Here is a 19,013-nt window from a genome sequence, read left to right as displayed (position 1 = left end):
AACAATTCGTTCAAGGGTATCTCCCACTTTCTCTTCTAGAAGATTCAGTGTGGCTAGATTTATGTTGAGATCTTTGATTCATTTGCACTTAAGTTTTGTGCATGGTGACAAATATGGATCTATCTGCAATCTTCTGCATGTCCTAATCCAGTTGTGCCAGCAACATTTTTTGAAGATGCTATCTTTTTTTTCAATTGTATAAATTTAGCAACTTTGTCAAAAATAAGTTGTTCATAGGTGTGTGGGTTAATATCAGGGTTTTCAATTTGATTCTAAATATTAAACTTTATGTACATATTTGTGAATGTACATAAAATAACAGCTTCTATATGACTTTTAAAAACAACCTTAGTGTTATATATTCCTTTTCCCATGCCCTCCTCTACCCTACACTCTCATCTTTTTCAACATTCAAAATCCTTCCACATTGCTAATCTTTTCCTCTTCAACTGGTTTCTAAAATCCTTCCTTCCTTAAGGTATTTCTTCTTCCTACCCATTAACGGTAGCTTTGTATTTTGTTAATTCTGTGTGCAAACACAAAAGCCTAGAGGTTCAAATGTAAGGTTCACATACATAAATGCAAACATGGGCCATTTGTTTTTGTTGGTCTGGATTATGTCAATCACTATAATGTTTTCCACTTCCAGACTTTTACCAAAAATATTTTTTTATTTTTATTTTAGAATGTTATTTTACATATAAATCCTCCACTCCCTCACCCTACCATCCTCCCAATGGCTCCCACCATTCTCCCCAACCCATCCCAGGCCCTTTTCCCAAGGATAGTCAGTCCTTCCACGGAGGATCATCAAAGCCTGTCACATCATTTCGGGGAGGGCCTAGGCCCTCTCTTCGGTGTATCTGGGCTGCAATGGTATTCCTCCAGTGTGAATGGGCTCTCAAAGTCCATTTGTAATCTAGGGATAAACACTGACTCCACTGTTAGAGGTGCTGTAGACACTCAGGTCTCCTAGCTGGCACCCACATTCATAGGGCTTGGTTAGGTCCAATGCTGTTCCCCAGCTTTACCTGTGCTCTCATAGGTCAGGTCAGCTGGTTCTATGGGTTTCTCCAGCCTGTTCTTGACCCCTTTGCTCATCACTCATCCCTCTCTACAACTGGATTCTGTGAGTATGGCTCAGTGCTTAGCTGTGGGGGCCTGCTTCTGCTTCCATCAGCTACTGGATGAAGGCTCTAGTAAGCCATTTAGAAAGGTAGACATCATTCTCATTTGAGGGGAATGGCATCAATGGTAGCCTCTCCACTACTGCCTAGATTCTTAGTTGGGGTCATCCTTGTGGATCTCTGAACATTTCCCTAGTGCCAGATTTCTCTTTAAACCTATACTGGCTCCCTCTATTAAGGTATCTCTTTTGTTGCTCTCCTCTATTCCTCCTAGTCTCAGTCTTCCTGATCCCTCTTCTTCTCCTACCAGAAACTTGATAATTTTATTTTCTTCACAATTGAATAAAATTCCTCTGTGTATAAGTACTGCATATTCATTATCCATTAATCAACTGATGGCCATATAGGTTGTTTACTTGTCTTAGCTGTTGTGAATAGAGCACCTATAAACATGAATGAGCACCTGTCTCTGTAATAGAAATTAAGCCACTTGGGTATATTCCCAGGAATGCTACAATTGTGTCAAATGGTATTTCTATTTCTACCTATATAAGAAACCATAGAAATGTCTTTCACACTGATTGAGACAATTTGTACTCCCATCAACAATGCATGTGTGTTTTCTGTTCCTCAAGTTCTTTCCAGAATCTGTTTTCTCAATCATGACCTTACTGACTAGGGTAATAGGAAATCATAAATTTTTAATTTGCATTTCCATGATTGCTAAGGATAATGACCACATTTAAAAGTATTTCTGAGAAACTTGCATTTCTTCTGAGATCTCTCTATTCAGTCCACATTCTACATTTCAAGGGGCTTGTTTATTTTTTTAGTTCTTTGTATATTCCAGATACAAGTCTTCTGTCAGATAAATAGCTGAGATTTCCCCCCTTTTGTATCATGCATTTTTAGTCAGCAGTGCTTTTGTAATTGTTGTTTGTTTGTAGTAAGGAAGCTTTTACATTTCATGAAGTCTAATTTGCTAATCATTAGTATTATTTTCTTGGTGACTGTACTTGTATTGAGAAAGTTCTCATGCCTATATCTTAAAATATAGCCAATATGAGGTAGGAACTCTTCTAGAAATTTCATAGCTCATATTGATCTTTGAAGGATCTGAAAATGATTCCTGGGAAGGGTTATAGAGAAGGATCAAGTTTTAATCTTCTACATGAATATATCCAGGTTTCCCAATACTGTTCGGTAAAATTTCTGTCTTTTTGCCAAAATGTGTATCATCTTTATTATTAGCTGTATGTGTGTGGACCTCTATTAGAGTCCTGCATTCTATTTCATTGATAAATATTACTTTTTGTTTGTTTTGTTTCTCTCTCTCTCTCTCTCTCTCTCTCTCTCTCTCTCTCTCTCTCTCTCTCTCTCTCTCTGTGTGTGTGTGTGTGTGTGTGTGTGTGCCCACAAATGCACACATGTACTGGTACCATGCTGTGTTTTACTTATGGCTTTACAGTATAACTTGAAGTCAGGTACAGGGACACCTCCAGCAATGTGTTTGTTGTTAACAATTGTTTAGACTCCCTGGAGTCTTTTGTACTTTTATTTAAGACATTGTTTTCAATATTTATAAAGAACTACATTAAAATTTTAATGGGGAGTACATTGATTCTGCAGACTGCCTCTGATGTTAGGGCCACTTTCACACTTTAGTCCTACTAATTCGTACACATTGAAGAATCCATCTATTACTGTTTACTCCAAATTGTTTCTTAGGTGCTTTAAAGTTTTCACTGTATGGGCCTGGACAGATTGATTGCTCAGCAGTTTATAGCATCCATTTTTATTGAAGATAATGTGCGTTCTGGCCCCCTGCACCTATATGGTAGCTCACAAATACCCATAACACCAATTCCAGAGGATCTTATGTCTCATTTGACGTATGAGGCACACACATGGTGCATACATGCACATTCAGACAAAACATTCATACACATAAACATATAAATGTAACTTTTCATTGCATTCATCTTCCACTTTGTTGGTTAGGTTTAATCTAAGTTAATTTTTATTTTATTTTAGTTTGTTTTGAGGCTTTGGTGAATGAGATTGTTTCCCTAATTTCTTTCTCATTCTATTTGACTTTGGTATGTAGGAAAGCTATTGATTTGTGTGTTTTAATTATATAACCTGCCATTTTGCTGAAGATATTCATCAGATCAATGTTTATTTGTGGATTTTTGGAATGTCTTGTGTATATTCCCTGTGAAAAGGAATGTCATAAGTTTATCCTTTCCTGATTGTATACCTCTTCATTATTTCTTTTGCTTTCCCTCTAGACAGGAATTTAAGTACCATACTGAATAGAAGTGGTGTAAGTGGATTGCCTTATTTCTTTCCTGATTTTAGTTAGTGTAATTCATTGCACATGGTGGGGACTATTTTTGTCATAGATAGCCTTGATTTTGTCATAGTTAGCTTTGATTTTGCTGAGGTAGTTCTGCTGTAATTTCTTTCTCTGTTTTTATTTTATTTTTAAAAATGTAACTACCTTGGATTTTTGTCAAAGGTTGCTTCTGCATCAATTGAAATGATCACATGATTTTTGCCCCTGTGTCCATGTATGTGGCAATTTTTATTTATTGTAATATATTTATATTTATTGAACCATTTATGTATCCCTAGAAATAAGAAAACTTGATCATGGTGAATGACCATTTAGATGTGTTCTTTAGCACCATTTTCAAGTAATTTATTGAGAATTTTTGCATGTTAATCAGGGAGATTTGCCTGTAATTATCTTTGTTGTTGTTTCTTCATCTGGTTTTGGTGTCAGGGTAATAATGACTTCATAAAAAATTTTGGAAATGTTCTTTACATTTTTGTTTATTGTATAATTGGAGTAGTATTTGAGTCATCCTACATGGGGTTTTATGTTCATTCCAGAAGTCATAAATTGCCAAATAAAATGTTTGATGGCAGATGCAGTGTACCTCCCCTTGAGGTGCAGGACAAAGATGTTTTTGACTACCTAAAACATTAAAGGTTATTTACATTTCTCCTTTTTGGCAACTAGTATAACACAACTGTTGGAAACAACATATGCATAGGTACAGATTATGAAGAAATCAAGCCTGTACTCATCAGGAATGTTCCTCCATGCTGGGAGGGTTTCATGCTACTATGAGGTCATATGTCAGCTTCTGGGTGGGAAAGTCATCCACATAACAGGTATTCATACCAATCTGTGTGCTTTGCAAATTGCCATAATGATTATTGTGGTAAGATATAGCCATGGTTACAATAGTGACACAAATATGATGCGGGTTTACACCTGCTTTTGATGGATTTAAGTCTCATTTCACAGGACAAAACACAGGTCTGGTACTGTACCCATGGTTTGAGAGTACACAGAGAACATTTCTGAATCTATTTCTCTTATTTTGCTAAAAGGGCATAATATCAACTTGCCCTCTAAATTTGTTTTTCTGTACCTTCAGATTAACCAGAGAAGATTTGTTCTGTGTATAGTGGCTAATAGAGCAACTCATAATTAGTCCAAACACAGCAATAATTGTCAATAGAGTGCTCATCCAAAAATGCATTTAGATCATACCTGCTTGCTCAGGGACCATTGTGGAATAGGGAGTGGAAATATGATAAGAATCAGAGGTTGAGGAAGACAAAGGTAGTCAGACAGTTTTCCTTAAGATGTAACTGCTGGTAGTTTAACACTAATGGAAAGTTTCATATCCAGTAGTTATTGAAAGCTAAAACTAAAGCCAATGGGAAAGAAACAGAGACAGAACCAGAGAGAGAATGATATTGAAGAGAAATGAGATAGGGTGAATTTGTTAAGAGTTATAAATATGAGTGAAATGGTCATGAAATTCTCAAATAATAAAATATTTTAAAAGTTCAGCATCAATTGCGTTGCTACGTATTGTATAGTGCTTATGAAATATAAGAATGTAAGCAGTAGATTGAAGTTAGAATATAGATTTGAGGTAGCTTTAAAATGTTATTGGTAAATGTACTTAAGATACAAAAACAATCAAAATAAAATATTGTTAGATTAGATGATGTGATTATTATAAAAAGAAAGACAGAAGCAGATTTAAATAGCATGGATATATTGATGGCAGTAAATCTTTACAGAATAAAGAATACAAATTGAAAATAACAAACCTAAAACAAAACATTTATAGTTTTTAAATTAGCAGAATACTTTATAAAAATTTTACAAAGACTTAAACACAAGCCTATTACTTATGTTCATGCTCTATAAACTTCTGGTAATTTAATTAGTTTTAAATGTTAGTTAGTACTCAATAATAGAATCAAAGAAGTCTTTGTAATACTCATGTACATGGAAAATTTTATTCAACTCTTAAATTATAAAAGTAAATACATTTGATCTCACTGATATCCATTGCTCAATTGCAGCAAACCTACTTTCTTTTCATAGTCTAAGAACTAGGATTACAGATATGTATCATCATATCAGGTTTTACATTTTTATATAAAAATAAAACTAAACTAGCTATATTTTTCAATGTTAAATTTAAATATATATCTAAGTATTCCAAGTTAATAATAAAAAATTTCTTTTATCATTATCCTAATTATTAAAAGAAATTAGTTGTATTTTGTGATCTTGACATATGAAGAGGGTAGAGAGACTTGCAGTTATTGACATGTATTTGGCATTTAGAGCCATGGCAACAACAGGATGTTTCAGAAGAAAAGTATTCAGAAGGACCAAAAGGAGAAGATCTCAGAGAGTAGCGCAAGGATAATAACACAAAGGAAATTATAAGAAAGAGTAACGGCAACCAGCCCCATAAAACAGAACTACTGGGGGTACATACTAATACACAAGTTCCCCAATAATAGAAATGTAGTATCTTCTGAGAAATATTCAGAGTTTCCCCACATTTAGGAAGAGACTGATAACAGGAGCTTACATTTTCTGTAGCTAAGAAAAGTGTTTATTATTTGAGATCTTGTGACTTGTTTAACAATATTTCAACTTACTCCAGGGTTACTATAAACCAAGGACTTCTTTAATGACACACATCATTAAATTCACTGTCACCATAACTTTTTTTTTTCTGCTAACACTTTTTTTAATTAAATTATTAATATTTTCACATATACTTTCCCTCTCCCTCTCCCTCCCCCCACCCCCATTCCTTCTCCCCCACCTCCAACCTACCCCCCACCCCATCCACCCGCCACTCCCCAGGCAGGGTAGGGCCCCCAACCAGGGTTCCACCAAGTCCACCAAATCTTCCTGTGCTGGGCCTAGGCCCCTCCCCATGTGTTCAGAGACAGAGCGAATCCCTTCAAGTGGGATGGGCTCTCGAAGTCCCTCCCACCCACCAGGGCAAAACGCCAGTCCACCTCCCTCTGGAGTCATTCATGATTTCTAGTTTCCTTGGGGTAGAGGATTATAGGCTGGTAAACCTTTGCTCTATGTCTAAAAATCCCAGGAGTGCAGGGGCCTCCCCATTGGCATCCATGATCAGGGGGCTGGATTAGTCCTGTACTGTCCTCCCAAAGAGCATCTGGGGTCGATATGCTTTCCCTTTTTCAGGCCAACTGTTTCTGTGGGTTTCTCCAACCAGGTACAGACCCCTTCGTTCTTCATTCCTCCCTCTCTTCAACTGAGTTCCAGATTTCAGCTCAGTGTATTTCTGTGGATGTCTGTCTCTGCTCTCATCAGCCACTGGATGAGGACTCTAGAATAGCATAGAGAGTATTCATCAATCTCATTCTAGGGGAAGGGTTTCTAGGCCAACTTCTCCTCCACTGCCCAGACTGTCAGATCGTGTCATCCTTATAGGTCTCTGGAGATCTTCCTAGTTCCAGATCTCTTCTCGGACCTATAGTGACTCCCTCTGATATGGTATCTCTCATCCTGCTCTCTCTCCTCTATTCTTCCCCCAACTCAATATATCTGCTCCTCCATTTCTTCTCCTCTACTCTTCATCTTGTGCTCTTATTGTGGCAGCACCCACTTCCCTACCCTCATGCTCTCAATTAGCTCGGGAGTTCATGCCATTTCCCATTCCTGGGGTCCATTTATCCCTTAGAGTCATTCATGATTTCTAGTTTCCTTGGGGTAGAGGATTATAGGCTGGTAAACCTTTGCTCTATGTCTAAAAATCATATATGAGTGAGTACATACCATGTTTGTCTTTTTGTGATTGGGTTACCTCACTCAGGATGGTTTCTTCTAGTTCCATCCATTTGCCTGCGAATTTCAAGATTCCATTGCTTTTTTCTGCTGAGTAGTACTCCATTGTATAAATGTACCACATTTTCTCTTTCCATTCTTCAGTTGAGGGGCATCTAGGTTGTTTCCAGGTTCTGGCTATTACAAACAATGCTGCTATGAACATGGTTGAACATATGTCCTTGTTGTATGGACAAGCAGTATTTGGGTATATACCCAAGAGAGGAATGGCTGGATCTTGAGGTAGATTGATTCCCATTTTTCTGAGCAACCGCCATACTGATTTCCAAAGTGGTCTTACAAGTTCACACTCCCACCAGCAATGGAGGAGTGTTCCTTCTTCTCCACATCCTCTCCAGCATAGGTTGTCATTGGTATTTTTGATTTTAGCCATTCTGACAGGTGTGAGGTGGTATCTCAGAGTTGTTTTGAGTTGCATTTCTCTGATGGCCAAGGATTTTGAACACTTTCTTAAGTGTCTTTCAGCCATTTCAGATTCCTCTGTTGAAAAATCTCTGTTTAGTTCTGCACCCCACTTTTTAATTTCATTGTATGGTGTTTTGGTGGCTAGCTTCTTGAGCTCCTTGTATATTTTGGAAATCAGACCTCTGTCAGATGTGGGGCTGGTGAAGATTTTTTCCCATTCTGTGGGTGGTCGTTTTGTCTTACTGACTGTGTCCTTTGCCTTACAGAAGCTTCTCAGTTTCAAGAGGTCCCATTTATTAATTGCAGACCTCAGTGTCTGTGCTTCTGGCGTGATGTTCAGGAATCGTTCTCCTGTGCCAATTTGTTCAAGGGTTGTTCCCACTTTCTCTTCTAAAAGATTCAGTGTGGCTGGGTTTATGGAGAGATCTTTGATCCATTTGCACTTAAGTTTCGTGCATGGTGACAAGTATGGATCTATCCGCAATTTTCTGCATGTTCGAATCCAATTGTGCCAGCACCATTTGTTGAAGATGCTATCTTTTTTCCATTGTATGGATTTAGCACCTTTGTCAAAAATAAGGTGTTCGTAGGTGCGTGGGTTAATATCTGGGTCTTCAATTCGATTCCATTGGTCTATCTGTCTATTCTTGTGCCAATACCAAGCTGTTTTCAGAACTATGGCTCTATAGTAGACCTTGAAGTCAGGGATGGTGATGCCTCCAGAGGATCTTTTATTGTAAAGAGTTGTTTTGGCTATCCTAGGTTTTTTATTTTTCCATATAAAGTTGAGTATTGTTCTTTCAATGTCTGTGAAAAACTGTGTTGGGATTTTGATGGGGATTGCATTAAATCTGTAGATTGCTTTTGGTAGAATTGCCATTTTTACTATGTTAATTCTGCCTATCCAAGAGCACGGGAGATCTTTCCACTTTCTGGTATCTTCTTTAATTTCTTTCTTTAAAGTCTCAAAGTTCTTATTGTACAGGTCTTTCACTTTTTTGGTTAGTGTTACCCCCAGATATTTAATGTTGCTTGTGGATATTGTGAAAGGTGATGTTTCCATGATTTCTTTCTCATTGAGTTTATCATCTGTATACAGTAGGGCTACAGATTTATTTAAGTTAATTTTGTATCCTGCTACCTTGCTGAAGGTGTTTATCAGCTGTAGGAGTTTCCTGGTAGAGTTTTTCGGGTCACTTATGTAGACTATCATGTCATCTGCAAATAGTGAAAGTTTGACTTCGTCCTTTCCAATTTGTATCCCTTTGATATCCTGATCTTGTCTTATTGCTCTAGCTAGAACTTCAAGAACAATATTGAAGAGATATGGAGAGAGTGGACATCCTTGTCTTGTTCCTGATTTTAGAGGAAATGCTTTGAGTTTCTCTCCATTTAGTTTGATGTTGGCTATTGGTTTGGTGTATATCGCATTTATCATGTTTAGATATGTTCCTGTTATTCCTGTTCTCTCCAAGATCTTTATCATGAAGGGATGTTGGATTTTGTCAAAGGCCTTTTCAGCATCTAGTGAGATGATCATGTGGTTTTTCTTTTTCAGTTTGTTTATATGGTGGATTACATTGATGGTTTTTCGTATATTGAACCATCCTTGCATCCCTGGGATGAAGCCCACTTGATCGTGGTGGATGATTTTTCTGATATGTTCTTGGATTCGATTAGCCAATATTTTATTGAGTATTTTAGCATCAATGTTCATGAGAGATATTGGTCTGTAGTTCTCTTTCTTATTCTTATCTTTGTGTGGCTTGGGTATCAAAGTGATTGTAGCCTCATAGAAGGAGTTTGGCAATATCCCATCTGCTTCTATTGTGCGGAACAGTTTGAGGAGTATTGGTATCAGCTCTTGTTTGAATTTCTGGTAGAATTCTGCAGTGAAGCCATCTGGTCCTGGGCTTTTTTTGGTTGGGAGGCTTTTGATGACTGCTTCTATTTCATTAGGGGTTATGGGTCGATTTAAATTGTTTATCTGATCTTGATTTAATTTTGGTAAGTGATATTTATCCAGGAAACTGTCCATTTCCATTAGATTTTCGAATTTTGTGGAGTACAGATTTTCAAAGTATGACCTAAAGATTCTCTGGATTTCCACAGTGTCCGTTGTTATATCCCCCTTTTCGTTTCTGATTTTGTTAATTAGTGTGCTCTCTCTCTGCCTTTTGGTTAGTTTGGCTAGAGGTTTGTCTATCTTGTTGATCTTCTCAAAGAACCAACTCTTTGTTTCATTGATTCTTTGTAATGTTTTCCTAGTTTCTACTTTATTGATTTCAGCTCTCAGGTTGATTATTTCCTGGCGTCTACTCCTCCTTGGTGAGTTTGCTTCTTTTTGCTCTAGTGTTTTCAGTTGTTCTGTCAGTTCTCTAATGTGACTTTTTTCTAGTTTCTTCATGTGGGCACTTAGTGCTATGAACTTCCCTCTTAGGACTGCTTTCAGAGTGTCCCATAAATTTGGGTATGTTGTGTCTGCATTTTCATTAGAATCTAGGAAGTCTTTAATTTGTTTTTTTATTTCTTCCTCAACCCAGGAATGGTGCAATTGGGTGTTATTCATTTTCCAAAAGTTTGCAGGTTTCCTGCCATTTGTATTGTTGCTGAATTCTAGCTTTAATGCATGGTGGTCTGATAAGATACAGGGGGTTATTTCAATTCTTTTGTAATTGTGGAGGTTTGCTTTGTTGCCTACTATGTGGTCAATTTTGGAGAAGGTGCCATGTGGTGCTGAGAAGAAGGTATATTCTTTTGAGTTTGGATGGAATGCTCTATAGATATCCGTTAACCCCAGTTGGGCCATGACTTCTTTCAGATCCTCTGTTTCTTTGTTAAGTTTTTGTCTGGTGGTCCTGTCTAGTGGTGTAAGGGGGGTGTTGAAGTCTCCTACTATAAGTGTGTGTGGTTTTATGTGTGGTTTGAGCTTTAGTAATGTTTCTTTCACAAATGTGGGTGCCTTCGTATTTGGAGCATAGATGTTCAGGATTGAGATTTCATCTTGATGGACTTTTCCTGTGATGAGTATGAAATGCCCTTCTTCATCTCTTTTGATTGATTTTAGTTTAAAGTCCATTTTGTTAGATATTAGGATTGCTACACCTGCTTGTTTCTTGAGGCCATTTGATTGGAAAATCTTTTCCCATCCTTTTACTCTGAGGTATCGCCTGTCTTTGAAGTTGAGGTGTGTTTCTTGTAAACAGCAGAAAGATGGATTCTGTCTTCGTATCCATTCTGTTAGCCTATATCTTTTTATGGGTAAGTTAAGGCCATTGACATTTAGGGATATTAATGTCCATTGTTCGTTGGTTCTTGCTTGGTTTGGATTTATTGTTGGTGGTGTCATTGTGTGTGGATTTTGCTCTCCTGCTTCTTTTTGTGTTTGGCAATATTAGATTATCTATTGCCTGTGTTTTTGTGCATGTAGTTATGTTCCTTGAGTTGGAGTTTTCCTTCCAGAACCTTCTGTAGTGCTGGATTTGTGGATATGTATTGTTTAAATCTGTTTTTGTCATGGAAAATCTTGTTTTCTCCATCTATAGTGATTGAAAGTTTTGCTGGGTACAGTAGTCTGGGTTGACATCCATGCTCCCTTAGTGCTTGTAGTGTATCTATCCAAGACCTTCTGGCTTTCATAGTTTCCATTGAGAAGTCGGGTGTGATTCTGATTGGTTTGCCTTTATATGTTACTTGGCCTTTTTCCTTTGCAGCTCTTAATATTTTTTCTTTATTCTGTAGATTTGGAGTTTTGATTATTATGTGTCGGGGGGACTTCTTTTTGTGGTCCAGTCTGTTTGGTGTCCTATAAGCTTCTTGTACTTTCATAGGCATATCTTTCTGTAGGTTGGGGAAGTTTTCTTCTATGATTTTGTTGAATATGTTTTCTGTACCTTTGAGCAGTGTTTCTTCACCTTCTTCTACACCTATTATTCTTAGGTTTGGTCTTTTCATGGTGTCCCATATTTCCTGGATATTTTGTGTTAGGGATTTGTTGGTCTTGAGGTTTTCTTTGGTTGATGAATGTATATCCTCTAGCGAGTCTTCAATAGCTGAGATTCTCTCTTCTGTCTCTTGAATTCTATTAGTTATACTCACATCTTTAGATCCTGATCGTTTATCCAACCTTTCCATTTCCAGCATCACCTCATTCTGTGTTTTCTTTAATGTGTCTAATTCAGCTTTCATGTTTTGAACTGTTTCAAGAGCTTCCTTCACTTGTTTGGTTGTTTTATCTTGGGTTTCTTTAGCTTCTTTAAGAGATTTGTTTATTTCTTGAATATTTTGGTTTGTCTTTTCCTCCATATCGTGTAATTTTTTGCTTACTTTTTCTTCTATTTCTTTAAGGGATTTTCTTGTTTCCTCTTTGAAGGTCTCTATCATCTTGCTCAGATAATTTTTGAGGTCCATCTCTTCTTCATGCACTGTGTTGGGCTTTTCAGATCTTGCTGGAGTGGAGTCCCTAGATTCTGGTGGTGTCATATTGGTCTTTCTGTTGTTGAGCGGGTTCTTATTCTGTCTTCTTCCCATATCTTTTTCCAGTGAGTGCAGGTAGGATCTCTCTATCTCCTCTTGTTACTCTGTAGTGTGTGTGGGCCAGGAATTCAATGTCCGAAGCTCTGGATGGTTTTGCCTCTCCTCGTAGCCTCCTCACTCTGATGGCGTTAGGCCTCTTGGTGGATCGGTCGCCGGGAATGGAATGAAGAGTGGCCTGTACCCAGATTCGGGGAGCTCCTCCCTGCCTGGACGTGTCTGTTTCAAGCAGGGACGAGCCTGGAGGGATCTGGGTGGATGGCGCTTAGGACAAGAATTGGGTAAAAGCAGGGGGTGGCTCACCTGGTCTGCGGTGAGTCCACGGAAAGGGAAGGAAGAGTGTCCTGAACCAAGCCAGATTCAGGAAGCTCCACCCTGCCTGGGCGTGTCTGTTTCAAGCAGGGACGAGCCTGGAGGGATCTGGGTGGATGGCGCTTAGGACAAGAATTGGGTAAAAGCAGGGGGTGGCTCACCTGGTCTGCGGTGAGTCCACGGAAAGGGAAGGAAGAGTGTCCTGAACCAAGCCAGATTCAGGAAGCTCCACCCTGCCTGGGCGTGTCTGTTTCAAGCAGGGACAAGCCTGGAGGGATCTGGGTGGATGGCGCTTAGGACAAGAATTGGGTAAAAGCAGGGGGTGGCTCACCTGGTCTGCGGTGAGTCCACGGAAAGGCTGTCACCATAACTTTATGGAGTAAATAATCATTCTTTTTTATTATTTTCTTTATTTATAACACAATTACATTTTACATAGCAATCCCAGTTCATTCTCCCTCCTGGACCTCCTGCTCTCCTCACCTTCTCCCCAACCTAACCCCCCCATAAACTCTTCAGAGAGGGTAAGACTTCTCATGAGGAATCAATAAAGTCTGTCTCCTTACTTAAGGCAGGACCAAGTCTCTTTTAAAGAGAGGTATGGAAAAAAATTTAACTCACCATTCTCTCACATGTTTGACAGAATTTTGTAGAAAAACCTCATTTCTATTTGATCATTAGAAGCCTGGTAGTGTTCAATAGTGACAAATTGATAGTGAACGTCACTACTGTATAGCAGTCCCTGCTCCCCCCCCCCAAGGTTGCTCCAGGAAGAAGGGGAAGCTGCTCAAGAGATTTGGGAAGTAAAGAGAAGGTTGGATATCTGGGAAAGCAGAAACATGGACTGTTCTCCCAGGCTCCTTACCAGCTGTACAGAAGGACAAACAACTGCTGGCAGGAGGAGACTGACCCTCATCCAGCTGCAGAGAAGAAATTCTGAGACTGTGGATCTGCCCTCTAGCTCTGCATAGAGCTCCAAAATAGGAAAATTTTCAGTCATCACTTGTATTGGAATGTCCTTTTTTGTAAGATATGGCTGCTTTTTTCATCCATATGCCTGTCATTAGCCCCAATAAAAATTTAATGCTTTGCCAAGCTGGACTTTTGTTTATCTTTAAGTTTGGTCTCTCTTGGATTCCCTTCTGGAATGACTAGATTCATGTGTTGCATTCTCAAGTGGGGGGATATATCTCTTACAGAACAACTAGAAAATAAGAAAGAAAGTGAAAAGACACTAGATTTGCAGATCTCATCGCGGCATGGATACTAGTAAGTTTTCAATGGGAAGGCAAGATGGCTAAGTGTGTAGAGATGCTTGTGGACATGCCTGGTGATCTGAGTTCAACCTCTGGATTTTACAAAGTATATAAAGAAAACAGACTTCCAAGAGTAAGTAACTCTCTCAACCCACATGTGCTGATCTTCATGGGGACCCCAGTAGTCATATATACTTTCTTATTTACTTATTTAATTATTTGCTAACACACACACACACACACACACACACACACACACACACACACACACAGAGAGAGAGAGAGAGAGAGAGAGAGACAGAGAGAGAGAGACAGAGACAGAGACAGAGACAGACAGAGACAGAGACAGAGACAGAGAGACACAGACTTTTTAAATACATAAAAATCTAAGTTTGTTAAAACATACAGATATGTATGTGATGCATTAATTTAACTATATAAATAAAAACACTGGCTAAAATGTAATCACAATGTGATGATATAAATGAAAATAAAAAATTTAAGATTTCTGGGAAAAAATTAAGGTATCATTGTTTGGTTTTCTAAGGGATTAATAAACGCAGCACCCAGCAACTCATGATTAATCCCATTCAGAAAATGTCCACAAATATAGGAATCAGGAGTTGAGAGAGATAATATGACATGAATGAGACAAGAAAATAAAAAAAATTGAAAAATTATAGAACATGAAAAATACAGAGCAAGATTTTGAGGAAACTAAAAGTCATTTGTAGAGGATTGTCCTACCCTGGCTTTTCCAGCAATATTTTTATCCAGTCTATTTTGAACTCCTGACAATCCTAAATCCATAGCCCTCCCTTCTAATTATACTAACTAGAACCAACTGCACTAATAGAAACTATTTTCCACAGATCCAGAGCCATTGAAATTTAAATCTCATATGAAGTCTCTATATTTTTGCAAGAAAATTTCAGTTAACTGTTATTAGGTCGATTATCTAATGACACACATTTCATTCAGTAATACAAGCATCAAAACACATATTTACTTCTTTGTCTTTAATAGAATCTCTTTTGAGTGGTGAAAAACATTCTTTATCCTGTTGGAATTGCTCTATAATTCTGTTCTCCAGCTTTTGGCAATAACAAAGAAAAGCTTTCTGAAAGCCTGTGATTATGGAAGTTTCATGAGGACAAATTGTGGCAGATAATTCAAAGCTATTAGGCCCTTTTAATCTCGATAATTATCAGGTATTTAATGCTTTGTGAACATTTCCAAATTAATGATTAATTAGCCTAGTTTTTGCAAGCCAGGTCAGTCAGGCCCATTATACATCTTGTTTTAAAAAGCTACAAAGACAAGATGAGGTTTACTTAGAAGTCTTCAGTAGTTAAAATGTTCGGATATAGTCAAGACTGAAGAAAACACTACTGATTTTTGTAAAAATTTCATGTATTGCACCTTTGTTTGCAAAAATTCTGAAGACTTGCAGAGTATTTCTAAATCAGCTTAATATATTGTGAATCCAGAATGATCTATTTTTACAAAATATATGTGATTCATAATGGAACCCCTTTTTTGTTGCATGTACAAAGTGATCTAATCCTTACTAAAGGACATGTGCTCTATTAGTAAACTTTCCAGAGTAAAATACAAGTAAGGAAAGATAATCTCAAGGCAATTCATGTAATGCAAAGAGGAGAGAAAGTGAAAACTTTAGGATGACTGGTACATTGATAGAGAAGAGATGGGATTCATGCAGGTGGTAGAATATTTTCTGGTATGAAAGCATGTTAACTTCATCATTGTCTTCAAAAATGGTAATTAAGAGTTGTACACTGTTGTCCTCTAAGGATAGCAGACATCATTCTTATTAAGGCAGCTGTACCTGCTTGTGAATATCTACTCATGAAACACCCTGAAAACTAGACCTGATGATGGTCTCTCAGAGAAAGAAGGACTGGAGAGCGTCATGAGACTTTGATATGAGCTCCCCATCTCTCCCTCCCACAATTATTATTAATGCTCTTTAGCTGAATGCAATTGTACCTTCAATACATACATTCTTTGGTATCAGGAGGTTCTAAAGAGTAGGAAGTGTAGAAGTTTAGCTGAAGGATGACACCATTTATAGCTATAAGGAAACTATTCTATACTGATTTGTAAAATTTCAGTGGTGCAGCTGCAGTGGAATAATTTATGTTTCTTTAAGTAATGCTTCTCCCATGCTTTGGAAGCCCAATAATCTCCCATTAGTGCAGTAAGTTGAACTTTGATAAAATCATTATTTAGTCTCTCCATGGTGCTCTATTGAGGTTGAGTAGACATTTATTCCTGTAACCTCTGGAAAAATTCACAGAACAAACTTCAATGTTAGTATATATAAGATACTGAGATCATTTCCTACCTCATTCAAAAAGAAAAAAATCCTGAATTTTTGTAAGTTTTTATTTATTTCTCTTCCTGTCTCTAAATTCAGCAATAGCATATGTCTTAGGAAGTAAAATCAATGACCCTGTCTCAATATTTGCAATTAAATTTTTATCTCAGTTTTAATGATGTTTGTGATTGTGGATCTCAAACTATGATCAGTATTGAATTATTTCTAGATTTTTAAAATTTAAAAACAATCTTATTTTACATATCAATCCTAGTACCCTCCCCCCACCCCCGTCGTTTGATGCCTACCACCAAAACACAGTCCACATAACTTCTTCTCCAGAGTGAGGGTGAGGCCTTCAATGGGGGATCTTCAAAGTCTGTCGTAACTTCTGGAGCAGTACCTAGACCCTCCTCAGTGTTTCTAGGCTGAGAGAGTATCTCTCTATATGGACAGGGCTCCAAAGTTCATTTATGTACTAGGAGTAAATAATGATCCACTACCAATGACCCCATAGATTGTCCAGAACTTCAAACTGACTTCCTGCTTCAGGGGGGTCTGGAACAGTTCTATGCTGGTTTCCTAACTATCAGTCTGGGGTCCATGAGCAACCCCTTGTTCAGGTCAGCTGTTTTTGTGGGATTTTCCATCCTGATCTTAGCCCCTTTCTTCATTACTCCTCCCTCTCTGCAAATGGATTCCAGAGTTCAGATCAATGGTTAGCTGTGGGTGTCTACTTCTGCTTCCATCAGCTACTGGATGAAGGAACTAGGATGGCATATAAGGTAGTCATCAATGTCATTATCAGAGAAAGGCATTTAAGTTAGCTTCTGGACTATTGCTTAGATTGTTAGTTGGGGGTCAAGCTTGCAGAATTCTCTTTAAATCTATAATGGTTCCCTTTATGATGGTATCTCTTTTGTTGTTCTCCTCTGGTCTTCCCCCTAACTAGATCTTCCTGTCCCTGAGGTCATTTTGTATTTGGAGATTGATACGATGTAGTGATTAGCCTAGAAATATTTTTTTCATGAAAATAAATTATGTTATTATAACATTTACATTTTGCTTAGAGGAAGCACATCACATATGCATTCCACCTTTAAGACGTGTACTTCATAAATGTGACTAGATAGTAAACATGGGATATAATATGTTTTTGTGTTAGCTATGAATCACTTTTCCTTGACTTATTGATATATGTTTGCTCAACTATCTTGACTTAGACAGGGTTACTATTGATGTGAAGAGACATAACCATGGGAACTCTTATAAAGGAAAATATTTAATTGAGGTGGTGGCTTACAGTTGCAGAGGTTTAGTCCATTATCATCAGGGCAGAAAGCATGGTGAAGTATAATGGTGTTCAACAAACGTGGTGCTGGAGAATTCTACATAATGATCCAAAAGCAACATGAAGTAAACTCAGACACTGGGTGGTATCTTGAGCATATATGAGACCTAAAAGCCTTCTTTCTCAGTTAGACTTCCTCTAACAAAACCACACCTACTCCATCAAGAGCATATCTCCTAATAGTATCACTCCTTTTGGTGGGCACTTTCCTTAAAACCACCAGAATTCTATTTATGAGAAAAATAATTTATTCTTGTTATACATAAATGTCCATTTATATTAAGTTTAAATTAGAGTCCTACTTATTCCTGCTATGTCTTATGATAGTTTACTCACGTGTCCTCAAAGGGTCTATTGTGAGTGAAGTTTTGATCATGGAGTGGTGACATTGAGAAAAGCTGTGCAACATTTCAAAGGTGTGTCTGGTGGGATCCTTTCAGTCCATGGGTGAGTTGCTTTCACAGACAATTCTCCTGTAATTCTTCAGTTCTCAGAGAGGGCTCTAAAAAGGTGCAGAGCTGCTAACTCTTATTGCTCTCTGCTTCATGGCTGGAGATAGGTGATCTCTGGCTTTTCCATCATTGCTGTATTCATGTTGCCTTCATCAGTTATAAATGAGTTCATGCAGCTTCATGGACTTTTAACCACCCCAAACTATGAGCTAAATAACCATATCTTATAAAGCAGCTTGTCTTTGGTGTTTCTCTATGCAAACAAAAACTTACTAATAAATATCCATAAATTGCCAAATTAAAGAAAAATGGATTCCCAGTTTTATAACTCTGGGACACTGCAGGTTGTCCACTAGGAAGAGAGCAGCGCCCTTGGCAGTCCTCCTTACCATGTGTCACCACTGCAATTACTAATCATCTTAGTGTTCAACAGAACCCTAAAAGCTTTATCTGAGTCCCACTCTGAATTCTAGCATATTTCTCAAGAGGATTTACTTACAAGGGATTTCTTTTTAGTATTATTACATTGAAAGAAAATCTAAAGAAGAATTACATTTAAGGAAATATGGAATTAATGTGAAACTCAAATATCAATATCTATCAATTAAGTAATGTTGGAATGTGGCCACACTCACTTATTTCCATATTGCCTATGGTTGCTTTTTGCTAAAGAGCCATAGCCAAGTACTTGCCAAGAAACCCTTCTGGTCTGTAAAGCAGAAAATATTTACTATCAAGCCATTTACTGAAAATTGTTCTGCAGTAACTCTGAACCCTGCTCTGATTCATGTTCTTGAAGATTCCTTCTCTGGGGCAATGGCAGAAACAAGGAGGTTAGTAGGTTGTATAATATCTGTCAGGAAAGAAAAAGGTAAGTAAGACTAGTGCTAGCTTCAGCCTCTTACTATTTTTATGTGGGTCTCAATCTGTTGTGATGACAAGAAATAAAATGAAGACTAGCACAGAAGAAAATACATTTTGTCCTGCATAATGCATTTCTGAGCTTATCTGATAAGTTCTTT

This window comes from Cricetulus griseus, chromosome 2 (genome assembly GCF_003668045.3).
Source record: "Cricetulus griseus strain 17A/GY chromosome 2, alternate assembly CriGri-PICRH-1.0, whole genome shotgun sequence".
NCBI classification, from domain to species: domain Eukaryota; kingdom Metazoa; phylum Chordata; class Mammalia; order Rodentia; family Cricetidae; genus Cricetulus; species Cricetulus griseus.
This window is presented reverse-complemented; position numbering follows the sequence as displayed.